Source organism: Bufo bufo, chromosome 6 (assembly GCF_905171765.1).
Source record: "Bufo bufo chromosome 6, aBufBuf1.1, whole genome shotgun sequence".
Lineage (NCBI taxonomy): Eukaryota > Metazoa > Chordata > Amphibia > Anura > Bufonidae > Bufo > Bufo bufo.
The window spans coordinates 376,424,123-376,445,521 of NC_053394.1; positions in this window are offsets into that span (position 1 = coordinate 376,424,123).

Sequence of the window (21,399 nt, forward strand, 5' to 3'; positions counted from 1 at the left end):
TACAAAATGCACAGCAGGTTTACTTCACAGCAGGTTTCAATCTTGCAAGATACTTGGAGGGTATACAGTTAATGCTTTGCAGTGCAATGCTGCTCTATCCCCACAGCTATTCTAGCTGGCTGGATCCCAAGGCCCGGATGCCTAATTGCTGGCTTAAATCCTTGGTATAAAATCCTCCAGTATTGACACTTGCTTAAGGTTACAATACGTCCTTTTCCTAGCTGTCTTCAGTGCTTGCTTTTAAAGGTGGCTGCAGGTTACTCCCAGGAGGTGCTGTCCTACTGCTGGGGTATCTCATCTGTGTTAGCTGGCTGAATAACTGGTCTCCAGGTAGGCTGTACTCTTATTAGCCCCCTAGGGCAACTAGAAACCAGGACTGTCCAGCTGCATGTCAGGAGGAGGCTCTCAGCATATCTCTGGCTGGTGCCTTCTCACTTCTGTCTCCACAGACTCCTGACTATGACCTAACTCCTCCCTGTCTGGGCCTGGACATGTATACTAGGGGCTCCCTATCTCCCTCTAGTGTCTAGGATGCCTAACTACACCCTATTAGGCCTGCTATGCATGACACAGGGGAAATATTGCATGTAAAAACACATAGAAAATACATTAAAGTGCACAGTTAAATGTAATATTACTGTCCCTTGTGAGCACGAGTAACACGTCACCCAATTGACCCTTGTGTAGTGCCCATGCCTACCTAGTGGGACACTACAATTTGAACAGCATGCACTCGCATATAATGTTTTAGAGCGTCAGCTGAACAGCATGCACTCGCATATAATGTTTTAGAGCGTCAGCTAAACAGCATGCACTCGCATATAATGTTTTAGAGCATTATTTGAACAGCATGCACTCGCATATAATGTTTTAGAGTATCAGCTCACCTAAAGGCACTCGCAAATAATGTTTTAGATCGTCAGCTGAACAACATGCACTTGAAAATAATGTTTTACAGTGTCAGCTGAACAGCATGCACTCGCATATAATGTTTTAGAGCTACAGCTCACCTGCTGGCACTCGCATATAATGTTTTAGAGCGTCAGCTCACCAGCAGGCCCTCGCCCCTAGTGTTTTAGAGGGTCAGCTTAGCAGCAGACCCTCGCTCGTCATGTTTTGGATGGTCAGGTGAGCAAGCCCTTGCTCCAAATGTTTTTGAGGGTCACCAGCAGGCCACCAATCATAATTTTTCAAGGGTGTGTATGATGCCCTCCTTTATGTGTAATAATGGGTGTATTGTAGTGCCGGTTCCTTGTAATTTTTGGCAGCCCTTTCACTTAGTGCATAGGCTTTATGAGTGTAGGAGTCCCACTACCTGAACCATTGTACCACAATGTGAATGAGGCCCTCCATTATTTGATATACAGGCTGTTTCGGAGTGCCTCTTGCTTGTAATTTTTTTCAGCACTTGCACTTTATATACAATTGAATATACAGGAAAGAATGTTTCCTAACAATTTTTCCTTAAAATAGATTTTTTTTTTTTGGGGGGGGGGGGGGGGGGGTTTGTGCGTATTTTTGTCAGTCTGTAAAAGTGGTGTACAACTTGGACAACATGGTTCCCAGCAGCGCCCTGGGAGTCCAAGATGCATCCAGACATTGTCCCCATGCTGTTCCCGATCCATTTTGATGGTGTTTCTGTCACTTTCTGACCTTTTCCAATGGAACAGGCACCCTCCCCTCTTCAGAGCAGGGGGTGCCTGGTTGTCTCCCATTGACTTCCATTATACTCGGGTGCTCAGTCGAGCACACAAATATAGCAATGTGTTCAGGCCAAACACCCAAATACTTTGGTTCTCAATCATCACTAATATTATCTTTTCTGCTTCTGTAAACACAACATATAACAGTTATATGACATCCAAACATGAAGTCACTGTATATAACTCTGATTTTGTTTTTAACACACAAACATATTAAGGTTATTGGCAGGTTTAGCTGTATAAACACACAATGATAATGATTCCACATCCCAAATACCTGTGACATTCCCTGTATTTTTTTATTAGCTGCTGGTTAGAATTGAGCGGACACCTGGATGTTCGGGTTTGACGAGTTCGGCCGAACTTGAAAAAAAAGTTTGGGTTCGGGACCCGAACTTGAACCAATGGGGACCCGAACTTTTTGGCACTAAAATGGCTCTAAAATAGTCCTGGAAAGGGCTAGAGGGCTGCAAAAGGCATCAAAATGTGCTTAAGAGCATGGCAACTGTTCTGCAAACAAATGTGGATAGGGAAATGACTTAACATAAAATACTGAAAAATTAAAAATAACAATCTGGATCTAGGAGTAGGAGGTTGAGGAGGCGGTGGATGGGTGGATGTGGCGGTGTAGGTTGATGTGGCTGTGTAGGTGGAAGTGGCGGTGAAGGAGGAATAGGTAGCCAACACTGATTTGTGTTATTTTTTATTTTTAAATTGGGGTATTCCCCAAAATATTGGGACATATAACAAAATAAAACAAAGAATAAGTGCACTTGAGTACAAGAATGGATGGTTGAGGCTGGTATAAATGTCTATTCTGCACAAGGTACGGACAAGTCCTGTGGGATCCATGCCTGGTTCATTTTAATAAACGTAAGCTTGTCCACATTGGTTGTGGCCTGTGATAATGCTCTCTGCCGTGCTGAACACACGTTCACACTATACACTGGCTGCAGGGCAGGTCAGCACCTCCAAGGCTGACAAAGCTTTTCCACATTTTGGCCATGCTAACCCTGCCTTTTCAGGTGCTGGCGGTGCCCCAGCTGCGTTGGCGACCTCTTCCTCCTCCTCTGCCTTTGCGTTGTGCTTCCACTGTGCCCCCGCTGTCAGGTGGGAATGCCATTAGCAGCGTGCGCTTGTAGTCGCGCATCTTCCGATCAGTAACAGATGTTTTCACTAAATTTAGTTCCCTGTCAGTCACTCCAGAGGTGGATGAAGAGGCCGCGACTGCAGCAGAAGAGGAAGCAGGAGGAGCCAGAGACCTTTCTTGGTTTTTGAGGTGTCTACTTCACTGCAGCTCGTGCTTTGCACTTAATTGCCTGATCATGCAGGTTGTGCTCAGGTTGAGAACGTTTATGCCTCGCTTCAGGCTCTGATTGCACAGCGTGCAAACCACTTGTGTCTTGTCGTCAGCACATTGTCTGAAGAACTGCCATGCCAGGGAACTCCTTGGAGCTGGCTTTGGTGTGCTTGGTCCCTTGCTGCGGTGGGCAGTAGGAGGCGTACTGTCTAGCTCTGTGCGACCACCGCCTCTTCCTCCAAACTACATCGGTCACTCGCATGACCTTGATTCCATGTGGGGTCGAGGACCTCATCGTCCTCCACATCATCTTCCACCCAGTCTTCACCCCTGACTTCCTTGTCAGTCTGCACACTTTCGAAAGCCCCAACAGTTGGCACTGATTTGTGTTTCGTCAACATCTGAGACGTGCTGCGATGGTCCTCCCATGTACTCATCTTGAAAAATAAGTGGTTGGGCATCGGTGCACTCAATCTCTTCCACTTCTGGGGCAGAAAAAAACAATAAAGACCAAAGGTGTTCAATTGATAAAAAATGGAAAACAGTATCCACCGAATATAACCAAAAGGACACCCGTAGTTGTAACTCGGTACTAGCTCCCGAGTGAAACAAGCGAAAAAAAACAAGAGAAAAGAGCTCATAGTACCAAAAGTAAAAATATAATTTTATTGTAACATGATTAAAAAATATAAAGCAATAAGTAATGTGCCGTTAAAAAGTGAATGGAAGCAGAAAAAAAGAGCGCCACCCTGGGATAGCACACATGTCAAATGTAAAAGATGGTGATCAATGGAATAGATTATATACGGTACAGTGACCAGCCAATGACCGAAAAAAATGCAACCTAAATGACAGATGAGTCAGCGGTCAAAAGAGAACCTACACGGACGAAGGCACGCCGAAACGCGCGTTGGGGTAGCGCCATCCTGGGTGACATAGCACACGGTATTTTTTGGTGAGTCCCTGCTCTTTTTTCACCTATACGGCACTTGATTTAGGATATTTTACATCTAGTTATTACTGAGGTTTGCTCTTACTTCATTTATGTTGCACTTGCAATGCAAACCCTGTTCTAGCTTTTTTGCTGTGTAGGTTCTATTTTGACCGCTGACTCATCTGTCATTTAGGTTGCATTTTTTCGGTCATTGGCTGGTCACTGTACCGTATATAATCTATTCCATTGATCACCATCTTTTACATTTGACACGTGTGCTATCCCAGGGTGGCGCTCTTTTTCTGCTTCCATTCACTTTTTAACGGCACATTACTTACTGCTTTATATATTTTAATCATGTTACAATAAAATTATATTTTTACTGTTGGTACTATGAGCTCTTTTCTCTTTGTTTTTTTCGCTTGTTTCACTCGGGAGCTAGTACCGAGTTACAACTACGGGTGTCCTTTTGGTTATATTGGGTGGATACTGTTTTCCATTTTTTATCAATTGGACACCTTTGGTCTTTATTGTTTTTTCTGCCCCAGAAGTGGAAGAGATTGAGTGCACCGATGCCCAACCACAAATTTTTTAAGATGAGTAGATGGGAGGACCATCGCAGCACGTCTCGGATGATGACGAAACACAGGTGCCAACTGTTGGGGCTTTCGAAAGTGTGTAGACCGACAAGGAAGGGTGGCGCTCTTTTTCTGCTTCCATTCACTTTTTAACGGCACATTACTTATTGCTTTATATATTTTAATCATGTTACAATAAAATTATATTTTAACTTTTGGTACTATGAGCTCTTTTCTCTTCTTTTTTTTTTTTACTTCTGGGGCAGGGCTAGGTGGATGGCCCTGGGAAACCCTGCTAACAGAGTCATCAAAAAGCAGAAGAGACTGCTGCATGGCTTGGGGCTCAGACCGCTTGGCTGATTTGCAAAGGGGTGAGGTGAAAGACTGATGGACATTGGCTGCAGGTGCCAACTGAGGTCTTTCAGCAGGAGACTGGGTGGGAGACAATGTAAAGGAACTGGATCCACTGTCAGCAACCAATCTACTATTGCCTGTACTTGTTCAGGCCTCACCATCCGTATAGCAGCATTAGGCCCCAGCAAATACCGCTGCAGGTTTTGTTGCCTACTAGCACCTGAGAAAAGGGTTTCCCTTGTGCGTGTAGCTGGCACACATTGACCACGTCCTCTCCCTGCAACAGGAGCTCCACCAGCAGCACCACGACCTGGGTCACGTCCCTTATTTGATGCTCTCCTCATATATCTCACACGGCCTGAACCAGACTAGGCCTCAATAAAATATTTTTTTGCCCAAAATGGCTGTATTTAAAATGCCTAATTCAAACCCCTGTATGTAGAGGTAGTATCTCACAGGGCCTGAACCAGTGTAGGCCTGTAATAAATATATCTTTGCACAAAATGGCTGTATTTCAAATGGCTGTATTTCAAATGCCAAATTCAAACCCCTGTATGTAGAGGTAGTATCTCAGAGGGACTGAACCAGTGTAGGCCTGAAGTAAATATATCTTTGCACAAAATGGCTGTATTTCAAATGCCTAATTCAAACCCCTGTATGTAGAGGTAGTATCTCAGAGGGCCTGAACCTCTTTAGGACTGCAGTAAATATATCTTTGCACAAAATGGCTGTATTTCAAATGGCTGTATTTTAAATGCCTAAGGCTACTTTCACACCTGCGTTTAGGTCGGATCCGTCTGGTATGTGCCCAGACGGATCCGCACCTATAATGCAAACGCTTAGATCCGTTCAGAACGGATCCGTTTGCATTAGCATGAACAAAAAAAAAAAAAAAAAAAAATTATTTTTTTTGTTCATGATAATGCAAACGGATCCGTTTTGACCTTACATTGAAAGTCAATGGGAGACGGATCCGTTTGAAAATTGAGCCATACTGTGTCAACTTCAAACTGATCCGTCCCCATTGACTTACATTGTAAGTCTGGACGGATCCGTTTGCCTCCGCACGGCCAGGCGGACACCTGAACGCAGCTTGCTGAGCGGAGCGGAGGACAAACGGAGCCAGACTGATGCATTCTGAGCGGATCCGCATCAATTCAGAATGCATTAGGGCTGGACGGATCCGTTCGGGGCCGCTTGTGAGAGCCTTCAAACGGAACTCACAAGCGGAGCCCCGAACGCTAGTGTGAAAGTAGCCTAATTCAAACCCCTTTATGTAGAGGTGATATCTCACAGGGCCTGAACCTCTGTAGGCCTGAAGTAAATATATCTTTGCACAAAAAGGCTGTATTTCAAATGTCTGTATTTCAAATGGCTGTATTTCAAATGCCTAATTCAAACCCCTGTATGTAGAGGGGGTATCTCACAGGGCCTGAACCAGTGTAGGCCTGAATTCAATATTGGTGCACCAAATGGCGGTATTTAAAATCTCTGAATGTAACCCAAATGTATTAAGGATGTATCTCACAATGACATCTGCATCAAAGGCTGCCAACTAAATTTTTTGTGCCCAAATCAGTGTTTGTTTAAAAACTGAATTTGACAGCAGTATATAAGCCTGTAATTTCCCACGTGCTGATGCTGCAAGGCCTGAAAATAGTGTTTTTTGTCAAAAGAGTGTGTTTTTCAAACCCCAGAAAATGATGGGTATATTTCTAGCTTAAATTGCACACTGACTAATATAGATGTTGTAGATTGCCAAAAAAGTATTTTTTTGCTAACCGAATATGAAAGCTGTATATATTAAACTTGAATTTAACACTTGCAGATCTGGAAAATACTGTTTTTTGAAAAAAATAGTGTGTTTTTATAACCCCAGAAAATAATGGGTGTATTTCTACATTAAATTGCACACTGACTAATCCAGATGTTGTAGTTTGCCCCCAAAAAATTGGGATTTGCAATGTCCCAAAAGCTCAGATGCAGTGCTGGTGCACTGAGCATGCATAAAATTGCCGCCGCCGCTGCTACCCACCTAACTAACAGAATTCTAAAAGTTAGTATTTTTTGGTCAATGAGCTAAGGCAGGGTAAAACGATAGTGCCCTGCACCCACACAACTATTTGTCTGTAGATCGCTGAGTTACAGTCAGGTCCATAAATATTAAGACATCAACACAATTCTAACATTTTTGCCTCTATACACCACCACAATGGATTTGAAATGAAACAAACAAGATGTGCTTTAACTGCAGACTGTCAGCTTTAATTTGAGGGTATTTACATCAAAATCAGGTGAACGGTGTAGGAATTACAACAGTTTGCATATGTGCCTCCCACTTATTAAGGAACCAAAAGTAATGGGACAATTGGCTTCTCAGCTGTTCCATGGCCAGGTGTGTATTATTCCCTCATTATCCCAATTACAATGAGCAGATAAAAGGTCCAGAGTTCATTTCAAGTGTGCTATTTGCATTTGGAATCTGTTGCTGTCAACTCTCAAGATGAGATCCAAAGAGCTGTCACTATCAGTGAAGCAAGCCATCATTAGGCTGAAAAAACAAATCAAACCCATCAGAGAGATAGCAAAAACATTTAGTGTAGCCAAAACAACTGTTTGGAACATTCTTAAAAAGAAGGAACGCACCGGTGAGCTCAACAACACCAGAAGACCCGGAAGAGAACGGAAAACAACTGTGGTGGATGACCGAAGAATTCTTTCCCTGGTAAAGAAAACACCCTTCACAACAGTTGGCCAGATCAAGAACACTCTCCAAGAGGTAGGTGTATGTGTGTCAAAGTCAACAATCAAGAGAGGACTTCACCAGAGTGAATACAGAGGGTTCACCACAAGATGTAAACCATTGGTGAGCCTCAAAAACAGGAATGCCAGATTAGAGTTTGCCAAACGACATCTAAAAAAGCCTTCACAGTTCTGAACAACATCCTATGGACAGATGAGACCAAGATCTACTTGTACCAGAGTGATGGGAAGAGAAGAATATGGAGAAGGAAAGGAACTGCTCATGATTCTAAGCATACCACCTCATCAGTGTAGAATGTTGGTGGTAGTGTCATGGCATGGGCATGTATGGCTGCCAATGGAACTGGTTCTCTTGTATTTATTGATGATGTGACTGCTGACAAAAGCAGCAGGATGAATTCTGAAGAGTTTCAAGCAATATTATCTGCTCATATTCAGCCAAATGCTTCAGAACTCATTGGACGGTGCTTCACAGTGCAGATGGACAATGACCCAAAGCATATTGCAAAAGCAACCAAAGAGTTTTTTAAGGGAAAGAAGTGGAATGTTATGCAATGGCCAAGTCAATCACCTGACCTGAATCCGATTGAGCAGGCATTTCACTTGCTGAAGACAAAACTGAAAGGAAAATGCCCCAAGAACAAGCAGAAACTGAAGACAGTTGCAGTAGAGGCCTGGCAGAGCATCCCCAGGGATGAAACCCAGTGTCTGGTGATGTCTATGCGTTCCAGACTTCAGGCTGTAATTGACTGCAAAGGATTTGCAACCAAGTATTAAAAAGTGAACGTTTGATTTATGATTATTATTCTGTCCCATTACTTTTGGTTCCTTAACAAGTGGGAGGCACATATGAAAACTGTTGTAATTCCTACACCGTTCACCTGATTTGGATGTAAATACCCTCAGATTAAAGCTGACAGTCTGCAGTTAAAGCACATCTTGTTTGTTTAATTTCAAATCCATTGTGGTGGTGTATAGAGCCAAAAATGTTAGAATTGTGTTGATGTCCCATTATTTATGGACCTGACTGTAGATTCTCTCTTATTCTCTCCCTGAAATCACAAGTCCAGCAGCATCCTCTCCCTACACTTGTAACAGCAGAGTGACGTGCAGCGCTATGTGACTCAAGCTTATATAGAGTCTGGGTCACATGCTGCTCTGGCCAATCACAGCCATGCCATTAGTAGGCCTCTTGGGTAGAGTTGAGCCAACACCTGGATGTTCGGGTTCGAGAAGTTCGGCCGAACTTCCCGGAAATGTTCGGGTTCGAGATCCGAACCCGACCCGAACTTCGTCCCGAACCCGAACCCCATTGAAGTCAATGGGGACCCGAACTTTTCGGCACTAAAAAGGCTGTAAAACAGCCCAGGAAAGAGCTAGAGGGCTGTAAAAGGCAGCAAAATGTAGTTAAATCCCCTGCAAACAAATGTGGATAGGGAAATGAATAAAAATAAAAATAAAATAAATAAAAATTAACCAATATCAGATGGAGAGAGGTCCCATAGCAGAGAATCAGGCTTCATTTCAGCAGAGAATCAGTCTTCATGTCATAGCAGAGAATCAGGCTTCACGTCACCCAAAACTGGAACAGTCCATTGTCAGATATTTAGGCCCCGGCACCCAGACAGAGGAGAGAGGTCCCATAACAGAGATTCAGGCTTCATGTCAGCAGAGAATCAGTCTTCATGTCATAGCAGAGAATCAGGCTTCACGTCACCCACCACTGGAACAGTCCATTGTCACATATTTAGGCCCAGGCACCCAGGCAGAGGAGAGAGGTCCCATAGCAGAGAATCTGGCTTCATGTCAGCAGAGAATCAGTCTTCATGTCATAGCAGAGAATCAGGCTTCATGTCATAGCAGAGAATCAGGCTTCACGTCACCCACCACTGGAACAGTCCATTGTCATATAATTTAGGCCCCGGCACCCAGACAGAGGAGAGAGGTCCCATAACAGAGATTCAGGCTTCATGTCAGCAGAGAATCAGTCTTCATGTCATAGCAGAGAATCAGGCTTCACGTCACCCACCACTGGAACAGTCCATTGTCACATATTTAGGCCCAGGCACCCAGGCAGAGGAGAGAGGTCCCATAGCAGAGAATCTGGCTTCATGTCAGCAGAGAATCAGTCTTCATGTCATAGCAGAGAATCAGGCTTCATGTCACCCACCACTGGAACAGGCCACTGTCAGATATTTTTAGGCCCCGGCACCCAGACAGAGGAGAGGTTCATTCAACTTTGGGTTGCCCCGCAATATAATGGTAAAATGAAAATAAAAATAGGATTGAATGAGGAAGTGCCCTGGAGTACAATAATATATGGTTAAGGGGAGGTAGTTAATGTCTAATCTGCAAAAGGGATGGACAGGTCCTGTGGGATCCATGCCTGGTTCATGTTTTATGAACGTCAGCTTGTCCACATTGGCTGTAGACAGGCGGCTGCGTTTGTCTGTAATGACGCCCCCTGCCGTGCTGAATACACGTTCAGACAAAACGCTGGCTGCCGGGCAGGCCAGCACCTCCAAGGCATAAAAGGCTAGCTCTGGCCACGTGGACAATTTGGAGACCCAGAAGTTGAATGGGGCCGAACCATCAGTCAGTACGTGGAGGGGTGTGCACAGGTACTGTTCCACCATGTCAGTGAAATGTTGCCTCCTGCTAACACGTTCCGTATCAGGTGGTGGTGCAGATAGCTGTGGCGTGGTGACAAAACTTTTCCACATCTCTGCCATGCTAACCCTGGCCTCAGAGGAGCTGGCCGTGACACAGCTGCGTTGGCGACCTCTTGCTCCTGCCTTCGCCTTGGGCTTCCACTTGTTCCCCTGTGACATTTGGGAATGCTCTCAGTAGCGCGTCTACCAACGTGCGCTTGTACTCGCGCATCTTCCTATCACGCTCCAGTGCAGGAAGTAAGGTGGGCACATTGTCTTTGTACCGTGGATCCAGCAGGGTGGCAACCCAGTAGTCCGCACACGTTAAAATGTGGGCAACTCTGCTGTCGTTGCGCAGGCACTGCAGCATGTAGTCGCTCATGTGTGCCAGGCTGCCCAGAGGTAAAGACAAGCTGTCCTCTGTGGGAGGCGTATCGTCATCGTCCTGCGTTTCCCCCCAGCCACGCACCAGTGATGGGCCCGAGCTGCGTTGGGTGCAACCCCTCTGTGAACATGCTTCATCCTCATCCACCTCCTCCTCCTCCTCGTCCTCCTCGTCCTCCAGTAGTGGGCCCTGTCTGGCCACATTTGTACCTGGCCTCTGCTGTTGCAAAAAACTTCCCTCTGAGTCACTTCGAAGAGACTGGCCTGAAAGTGCTAAAAATGACCCCTCTTCCTCCTCCTCCTCCTCCTCCTGGGCCACCTCCTCTTCCATCATCGCCCTAAGTGTTTTTTCAAGGAGACATAGAAGTGGTATTGTAACGCTGATAATGGCGTCATCGCCACTGGCCATGTTGGTGGAGTACTCGAAACAGCGCAACAGGGCACACAGGTCTCGCATGGAGGCCCAGTCATTGGTGGTGAAGTGGTGCTGTTCCGCAGTGCGACTGACCCGTGCGTGCTGCAGCTGAAACTCCACTATGGCCTGCTGCTGCTCGCACAGTCTGTCCAGCATGTGCAAGGTGGAGTTCCACCTGGTGGGCACGTCGCATATGAGGCGGTGAGCGGGAAGGCCGAAGTTACGCTGTAGCGCAGACAGGCGAGCAGCGGCAGGATGTGAACGCCGGAAGCGCGAACAGACGGCCCGCACTTTATGCAGCAGCTCTGACATGTCGGGGTAGTTGCGAATGAACTTCTGCACCACCAAATTCAGCACATGCGCCAGGCAAGGGATGTGCGTCAAACCGGCTAGTCCCAGAACTGCAACGAGATTTTGCCCATTATCGCACACCACCAGGCCGGGCTTAAGGCTCACCGGCAGCAACCACTCGTCGGTCTGTTGTTCTATACCCCACCACAACTCCTGTGCGGTGTGGGGCCTGTCCCCCAAACATATGAGTTTCAGAATGGCCTGCTGACGTTTACCCCGGGCTGTGCTGAAGTTGGTGGTGAAGGTGTGTGGCTGACTGGATGAGCAGGTGGAAGAAGGGGAGGAGGAAGCTGAATAGGAGGAGGAGGAGACAGGAGGCAAAGAATGTTGCCCTGCGATCCTTGGCGGCGGAAGGACGTGCGCCAAACAGCTCTCCGCCCGGGGCCCAGCCGCCACTACATTTACCCAGTGTGCAGTTAGGGAGATATAGCGTCCCTGGCCGTGCTTACTGGTCCACGTATCTGTGGTTAGGTGGACCTTGCCACAGATGGCGTTGCGCAGTGCACACTTGATTTTATCGGATACTTGGTTGTGCAGGGAAGGCACGGCTCTCTTGGAGAAGTAGTGCCGGCTGGGAACAACATACTGTTGGATAGCAAGCGACATTTGCTGTTTGAAGCTGTCTGTGTCCACCAGCCTAAATGACAGCATTTCATAGGCCAGTAGTTTAGAAATGCTGGCATTCAGGGCCAGGGATCGAGGGTGGCTAGGTGGGAATTTACGCTTTCTCTCAAATGTTTGTGAGATGAAGAGCTGAACGCTGCCGTGTGACATGGTTGAGATGCTTGGTGACGCAGGTGGTGGTGTTGGTGGTACATCCCATGTTTGCTGGGCGGCAGGTGCCAACGTTCCTCCAGAGGCGGAGGAAGAGGCCGAGGCGGCGGCAGCAGCAGAAGAGGCCGAGGCGGCAGCAGCAGAAGAGGTAGCAGGGGGAGCCTGAGTGACTTCCTTGTTTTTAAGGTGTTTACTCCACCGCAGTTCATGCTTTGCATGCAGGTGCCTGGTCATGCAGGTTGTGCTAAGGTTCAGAACGTTAATGCCTCGCCTCAGGCTCTGATGGCACAGCGTGCAAACCACTCGGGTCTTGTCGTCAGCACATTGTTTGAAGAAGTGCCATGCCAGGGAACTCCTTGAAGTTGCCTTTGGGGTGCTCGGTCCCAGATGGCGGCGGTCAGTAGCAGGCGGAGTCTCTAGTCGGCGGGTGTTCTGCTTTTGCCCACTGCTCCCTCTTTGTCTTTTGCTACGCTGTTGGCTCGGTCTCACCACTGCCTCTTCCTCCGAACTGTGAAAGTCAGTGGCACGACCTTCATTCCATGTGGGGTCTAGGACCTCATGGTCCCCTGCATCGTCTTCCACCCAGTCTTGATCCCTGACCTCCTGTTCAGTCTGCACACTGCAGAAAGACGCAGCAGTTGGCACCTGTGTTTCGTCATCATCAGAGACGTGCTGAGGTGGTATTCCCATGTCCTCATCATCAGGAAACATAAGTGGTTGTGCGTTAGTGCATTCTATCTCTTCCACCCCTGGGGAAGGGCTAGGTGGATGCCCTTGGGAAACCCTGGCAGCAGAGTCTTCAAACAGCATAAGAGACTGCTGCATAACTTGAGGCTCAGACAGTTTCCCTGATATGCATGGGGATGATGTGACAGACTGATGGGCTTGGTTTTCATGCGCCATCTGTGCGCTTTCTGCAGAAGACTGGGTGGGAGATAATGTGAACGTGCTGGATGCACTGTCGGCCACCCAATTGACTAATGCCTGTACCTGCTCAGGCCTTACCATCCTTAGAACGGCATTGGGCCCCACCAAATATCCCTGTAAATTCTGGCAGCTACTGGGACCTGAGGTAGTTGGTACACTAGGACGTGTGGCTGTGGCAGAACGGCCACGTCCTCTCCCAGCACCAGAGGGTCCACTAACACCACCACGACCATGTCCGCGTCCCTTACTAGATGTTTTCCTCATTGTTACCGTTCACCACAATAAGAAAAATATTATTCGGGCCAATGTATTGAATTCAAATTCAGGCCTTTTTTTACAGACACCTAACACTATCTGGCTATCTATTTAGGTACCGTATTACACTAATACAGGCACACCACTAATGACAGATTTAGCTGAATATAAATTTGAGGCCTATTATTTAGGCGCTGGGTGACAGGTATACGTTTACGGACAGAATTAGACTTGGATCTGCACTGTAGCGTGTGTGTGAAGTTCTTGAGAATTACCCTATCAGCACCTTGAATCTAATATACCCTTTTAGGGATATATTTAAAGTAGGCCTGATATAGCAGAAACCACTAATTTTGAGAATTGCAAATTTGGGAATTGTTTTTCAACCCAGAACAAAAACTGTGCTTTGACGGACACTAAATAACTTGACCAGCTAAAGCAGTAATGACAGATTTGGATTAATATAAATGTGAGGCCTATTTTTTAGGCGCTGGGTGACAGGTATACGTTTAATCACAGAATTAGACTTGGATCTGCACTGTAGCGTGTGTGTGAAGTTCTTGAGAATTTCCCTATCTAATATACCCTTTTAGGGAAAGATTTAAAGTAGGCCTGATGCAGCAGAAACCACTAATTTTGAGAATTGCAAATTTGGGAATTGTTTTTCAACCCAGAACAAAAACTGTGCTTTGACGGACAGTAAATAACTTGACCAGCTAAAGCAGTAATGACAGATTTGGATTAATATAAATGTGAGGCCTATTTTTTAGGCGCTGGGTGACAGGCTCATCTTGCCCCTGATGTAGTATATGGCCAAAAAATAACCACACTATTGATGGTTAAATGCACTTGGGTGACAAGGTCAGCTTGCCCCTGATGTAGTATATGGCCAAAAAATAACCACACTATTGATGGTTAAATGCACTTGATGAAAGCTTGACCCTGATGTAGGATATAGCAAAAAATAACCACACTATTGATGGTTAAATGCACTTGGGTGACAAGGTCAGTTTGCCCCTGATGTAGTATATGGCCAAAAAATAACCACACTATTGATGGTTAAATGCACTTGATGAAAGCTTGACCCTGATGTAGGATATAGCAAAAAATAACCACACTATTGATGGTTAAATGTACTTGGTGGCAGCTTGTGCTGGCGCACAAGCAAGCCACAAAATGGCCGCCGATCACCCCAGAAAAAAGTGACTGAAAAACGCTCTGGGCACCCTAAAAACACTGAGCAATTGAATAGCAGCACTTCAATGATCCACAGCTGGAGATCGATCACTGAATGAAGTCTTTTGGAGGAGTTAATCTGCCTAATCTCGCCCTAACGTCGCAGCAGCAACCTCTCCCTACACTTGTATCAGCAGAGTGACGTGCAGCGCTATGTGACCCAAGCTTATATAGAGGCTGGTTCACATGCTGCACTGGCCAATCACAGCCATGCCAATAGCAGGCAAGGCTGTGATGGCCTCTTGGGGCAAGTAGTATGATGCTTGTTGATTGGCTGCTTTGCAGCCTTTCAAAAAGCGCCAAGAAAGCGCCGAACACCGAACTCGAACCCGGACTTTTATGAAAATGTTCGGGTCCGTGTCACGGACACCCCAAAATTCGGTACGAACCCGAACTATACAGTTCGGGTTCGCTCATCCCTACTGATCGGCCAACTCTACTACCTCAACTGATGTATCTTTACAACAATACTGGATACACCCCATATTACCTTATGTTTGGCCATCAAGGCAGATTACCTGCAGATCTCACCTTGGATATACAAGTTCCAGGTTCCATCAATCCTTTTCCCAACTTATTGGGAGAGTGAACTTTAAAAATTGCCAAGCTGATGCCCAAGAGATTGTCCAGATCCGCATGGCGAATGTACGCCAAAAGCAACAGAAAGACTATGATCAGTCTGCAAAAGCGGAACCTTTACAAATTGGTAACCATGTGTGGCTGAAAAATAATCATCGCACAAGTAAGCTGTATAGTAACTGGGAAAGAGAACCCTACATCATCACAGCTATTCCTAATCCTAAGACTGATATCTATGAAATCACCAAAGAGAACAGAGTACCACAAATAGTGCATCACAACCGTCTCAAGTTGTGTTTGAAAGAAATTGTCCAAGAAGAAACTCTATCCACAGAGCAATTGTCTAAAAAGTCACATGATCCAGAGAAACCAACACAGTCTATTGGAAAATTACTATTATACTCAGATCCCCTTCAGTCGTTCCTTACACCATGGCTTAACTTTGTTGTTCCCGCCAAGACTAATACAGCCCCACTTCAGCTGGAAGAACTACCTCGTGAAGGATCCTCAGAAGCTTAAGATGTACCAAGTTACCTTAAACCAAGGCCTATAGAGCCACAGACACTTCGGAGATCACTAAAGGTCAGCCGCCTGCCCGTTATAGGGAGTTCCAGCAGCTGCAGCAGAGTAGGAGACTTCCAGTCCTTCCAGTTCAATTGTGATTGCATTCTTACATCATTTGGAGCTACAGAGCCAGAGTAAAAGACTCATTGTCTTGATTATTTGCCTTGGTCTAAGGACTCTCTAAAGACTCCTTTGCCCTTATTTTGAAACGTTCAAGTTATGTGCCCAGAGATGGACTTTCACGTACTAAAGCCCTCCGTGATGTTCTACAACCATTATGCTTCATGCTCAGGGAACAGACTCATACCCTGTGAGCCTCCTGAGAAGTTTCCTTTTTGTTTACTTTATGGACTTTACTGTTTGCTGTGGCGGTCGGCAGCCTCAGATCCCCAGTTACAAGAGAAATTATGGCCCTTGTCACTCATTCTATATTGTGATGCTCCTGATTTATATGCCTAACCCAATTCTCTTATAGCCAAAGAAGAGAAAACACATGAATGGGGTACTCGTACTGTGTATATGCATACATGCTCTTTTTATATTTTTCAGGTGATGCATCATCGTGGCAAGAGTGCATCGAGGACGACTTACATTAAAGCATGGGGGGATGCAGTGTCCTGAAACACACTGCTTAATACTGTGGTCGTGTTTCATGTAAATTGTGCTTGTATATGAGTTCCAATAAAGTTGCATAGGTTAGGGGGAGTTTATAACAAGCCCCCCAGGGCTGACTCCACCCTGCACACAGTACAGAGGAGAAGGAGAAGAAGGTTAGTGTGTGTGATGTCTGACCTCAGCAGCCATTTTTGAGAGCTATTCAAACTCCATAGTTAGTTCCATGAACCAGCCCATAGAAGGGAAAGATTACAGCGGAACCAAGCAACTCATAGAGGGAGTGAGAATATTAGCAAAGGAAGGAAACTGTCATTTATCAGACTCTAGTCTCCTTTGCATTAGGTGGAGAGATTCTAAGCTACAAGTTACCCACCATAACCAAGGACAAAAAGGCCACCTCTCAGCATATAGTATTCCTAGAGAGGATACAGAAGTATATGATTATACAGTACAGCAGAGATAGTACATCCCTGCAGCCTGGAGAAATAAGGGAAAAAGATTGATTGTCATGGAAAACTGCTCCTTATGCAACTCCTGGGAACTAATCTTAAATCACTGTAAAAGCTGCTTTGCTGTAAATGACTTTTGTATACATTGATGACTTTTAGATCAGCTTCAGTAAAGTACAGGGAGTTTTTTAAGAAACTTGGTCTCCTTATTCTACATCATCTCTTAATAGCACCTTACGGTGCTGGTGTCATGAACACAGGGGCCCAGCCACCATAGCACCCTAAGCATATCCACTACCATCAAGGGCACCTCAACTTCCATCTGGCTGGTGTTACCTGCAATAGAGAGTGCCCCTGAGGATTTAGTGCTGTCTTCCTCATCACTGCACGCCGACCCAGGGAGCTGAAAAACCGTGAGTACGACTACTACCCCCATCAGCCCACCATGTACTCACATACTGCCCCTGCGGTCCGGTCGGTGGAACATGTGCTAAAAAAGTCAGCAAGATGCAGAGGGAGGAAGAGCTGGATGTTCCTGATGGCATATTATCATCAATATTAGAGGATTTGGAAAAGGAGGAAAAGCAGATGGCAAAAGAAGGGCACCCTTCCTGGCTATACACCATTGCCAGTGATAGTCTTGTTTTGCTCACTATCTAGGTTCCTTGTTCCCTGTTCCTGCATTTGCGTACTGACTCCTCTCTGCTTCTGACCTTGGCTTGTCTTCTGACTACCCTTTGTCTCTCGTTTGGTACTGCGTAGCCCGTCTGGTTCAGAATCACTTCTGCACGACTCTGCTTAGGTGTTTGTTTGTCTATTGGTGTTTGTCTGTCTTTGTAGGACTTATACTACAAGTAGGTAGGGAAAACAGGCTGGCTTTAAGGTTAGGGCTCACTGTCTTTGTCTGTCCCTACCTACAGGCATTACAGTATGGTGGAGCCCAGACAATCCCTGATGCCACGTATCCGGTGAAAAAAGGAGTGAGCGTGTCGAATTTCAGCACACCCAACTATTTTGTGTTCAAGAATGATAAGCATCAGTTTATCTAGTGATGGCTTACTGTCCTCTTCACCTTAAGGTCACAATTGTGCTGAGTTGTAGACCTCATCATGCCAACTTTTTGTGACATGGTTATTCTAGGGGCTCTGTCTTTGACACCAATATGGAAGAGCTTGTACTTTCCAAAGAAGTGACGCATTTCATCTAACATTCCACGCCAAGATAATTGTATAGTTATGAATAGTGGCAGTCAGAACTGATCACGTGTGGAAAAAGCTAAACCTAGATATTTCTTACAGTAGCATGAATGTAGACCCATTACTCCATGGAATACCATAAAATGACTATAGTTCATTTATATTCCAAATCAAAATGCTAAGAATAAATATTCCATCCAGGTCTAGTAATCAACATAACATTACATGATCACTAAATTCTACAGAGAACCCTAGACAGACTCACCTCAATCAACTACTGCACAATTCGTAATGCAATCACCATAACTCTGCCAATAGCAGATATGACATTTCCACCACAGAAAACCTTTTTTTTTTTCAATGACTTAAATATAGTGACTGTACTTTATTGCATTTCGTAATATAATTATGCAGAAACGTTTTTGCTATGTAAATGTGTAATCACCATGGACTCCCAGTTTGTTGTGTTTATGTTCTGTTTGTAGCACTTAACTGGAAGAAAAATATATCCCATATGGGAAACTGTTTACAGGGAGCAACTTTGGATGATTTATGCAATGATAGGTTAGACGTATATTGGAACATGCTGTAATTTACAAGAGAAAATGAAGTTGTTAGAATCAATGCAAGGAGTGTGAAATTACATAAGAGCAACATGCCATTGCTCAAGTACTTTGACTTTCCTCATCTTTCATCACAATAATTATCTCCTCTTTATCCCCAGCATGCTCCATAAATATAATGCACTGGCAGATGAGCATTAAACTACCCTCCTGGCTGTTTAACCACTTTGATAACACAGTAACACATTCAGTAAAGATTGTTGCGTTAAAAAGGTGGGATTTTTTTCTTTTTTTTTTAACAAAACAATCAATCAAAAATTCAACACCACCTTACCCTATTATATAAATCCAGCAGAAAAAATATGTGTGCTCCACTGCATGCTATAATGCACATTTATTATTATTTATTAAAGCGAACCTTTCACCAGGATTTCACTTAATAAACTATTACCAGTACCTTATAGATTATCCTCATTCTGTTTCAATGCATTCTTGTGCCGCTTTCCTGGGATGTATATTCAGGAAAAAAACGACTTATAAAGTCCTCGTCTTCAGCTCCTCTAAGCAGTGTTTCTGACACCCGGCTCAGTCGCCGGGACCACGCTTGTACAGGCGGCGCATGCGCCATCGGTCTCAGTAGCAGCGCGATCCCGTCTATCGCGCGGACTCAAGCGCAATCCCGTAACTGAATTGCGCATGCGCCGTCCGTCCCCGATGCCTGCCTGTTTTCTATTCCTCAGGCGCGCGCGCCTGAGGAACAGAAGACAGGCAGGCATCGGGGACGGACGGCGCATGCGCAATTCAGTTACGGGATCGCGCTGCTACTGAGGCCGACGGCGCATGCGCCGCCTGTACAAGCGCGGTCCCGGCGACTGAGCCGGGTGTCAGTTACACTGCTTAGAGGAGGGGTTAGGGCAGGGGAGTTACAGCCTGGAGTGAGGGAAGGGCTACCCCCTTGACTTCTAGCGTGACTTCAGGAGCTGGAGACGAGGACTTTATAAGTCGTTTTTTTCATGAATATACATCCCAGGAAAGCGGCACAAGAATGCATTGAAACAGAATGAGGATAATCTATAAGGTGAAAGGTTCGCTTTAAGTCTATTCACTTCAATGGGTCTGCAATGGGTTCGCAAATCCAGAGATGCGCATGGTGCGGAACGGAAGCACGGAACGGAACACTGCAGAAGCACTACAGAGTGCATCCGTGGGGTTTCGTCCCGTCGTCATATTTTGAAATTCGTTCAAACTTAGTTTGGTGGTAAAAGCAGAATTGCTTTATGGATTTTATTACCATGGACCATAACGCAATTCTATGATGGAATGCATAACGGATTGCCTTTAGATGCATTCCGTTATTCACTCCATCATAATAGAAGTCTATAAGCTGCAAAACGGATCCCTCCCATTTCCGTTATGCAGGGGAGTCCTCTCCTGCATGACGGAAACGGGACAGATCCGTTATGCAGGCCATAGACCTATATTATGACGGAATGAATAACGGAATGCCTCTAAAGGCAATCCATTATGCATTCTGTCATAGAGTTGCGTTATGGTCCGTGGTAATGAAATCCATAACGCAATTCTGCTTTTACCACCAAACTAAGCGTGAACAAATTTCATAACATGAAATTCCATCATCTCTAGTTAATAAGTGGCCCAAAATGTTTCCCTTTTCGGTGACAGATGCCTTCTTATCTGTTTTCTAATCTGTAAAACGGTGGCTGTAATTTTGAGGATGCGTTTTGGGTTCCCCAAAATTAAAATCTTTAAAGGAATTTGTAACAAATTTTTAATTGTGCTTTATTAATTTGCTCATCTCTAATCACAAAGTAGTCACATATAGGATAGCACAGATATCTCTCGACAGACTAACCCAAAATTATAATTTTCACCTCACGCCACACATCTTGGAACATGTTGAGGTAAGAGGAAGAGTACACATCTGTATGTAAGTAGTTTCTTCTAGAAGCATGGCACCAGGCAGAGTACTTAAGTAGCTTTGACTGTGTATGTGACTATATATGTTGGAGCAACAGGAGGCTTGGCATACCATCAGATAACCTACTCCACGTGGCTCTTCTATATACATGAAGCTCTGTATACTTCGTAAAAATAAATTGATTTTAAAAAGTATACATAACTTTTTAAGAACTACTGACCCTTTTCACTTCTTACTTACCCAGAAAAATATATTCCTTGCTTATAGTTGACCAGAAATGATGACTTCATCAACAACTAAAGCACAGCAAAAATAAAAGCATGACAAGAGACAATATACAGTATTTCTCACTGCAAAGTGTGTTATTTTTTATCAAAGTCTTGCAGATAGGACAGGCTCAGTGGAGAAAGAGTTCATCCAATTTATTATAGGTAAAAGTTCCATTTCTGTAACCTGGATATCCTTTGGTTGATATAACATGATTTTTTTTTTTTTAGCTATGTTCCATTTTTGTGTGAGTTATGTTCAATTGCATTTTTGAACTTGGCAATATCAAGCATAAATTTAGAAATCACTTTAACCGATATAATCTAAGTTAAATATATATTGTAACTCCAAACATATAGAAGTTAAAGAGGAATTCATCTTAAACCCCAGTTACCAATACAGATTTTGCAGTCTTTATAAAAAATTGCTAAATTTAAAAGAGTGCTTTTCCTATTTGAGTAATCTTTCTCAAACCTGAGGTACAAACGTAAAACCTATAAAGAACATAAATACCTTATGTCCAAATATACCATCTATTAAAGAAACAAACCATAAAATATGGTTGTCCTACCTCAAATACAGGGCCGGTGCAAGGATTTTTG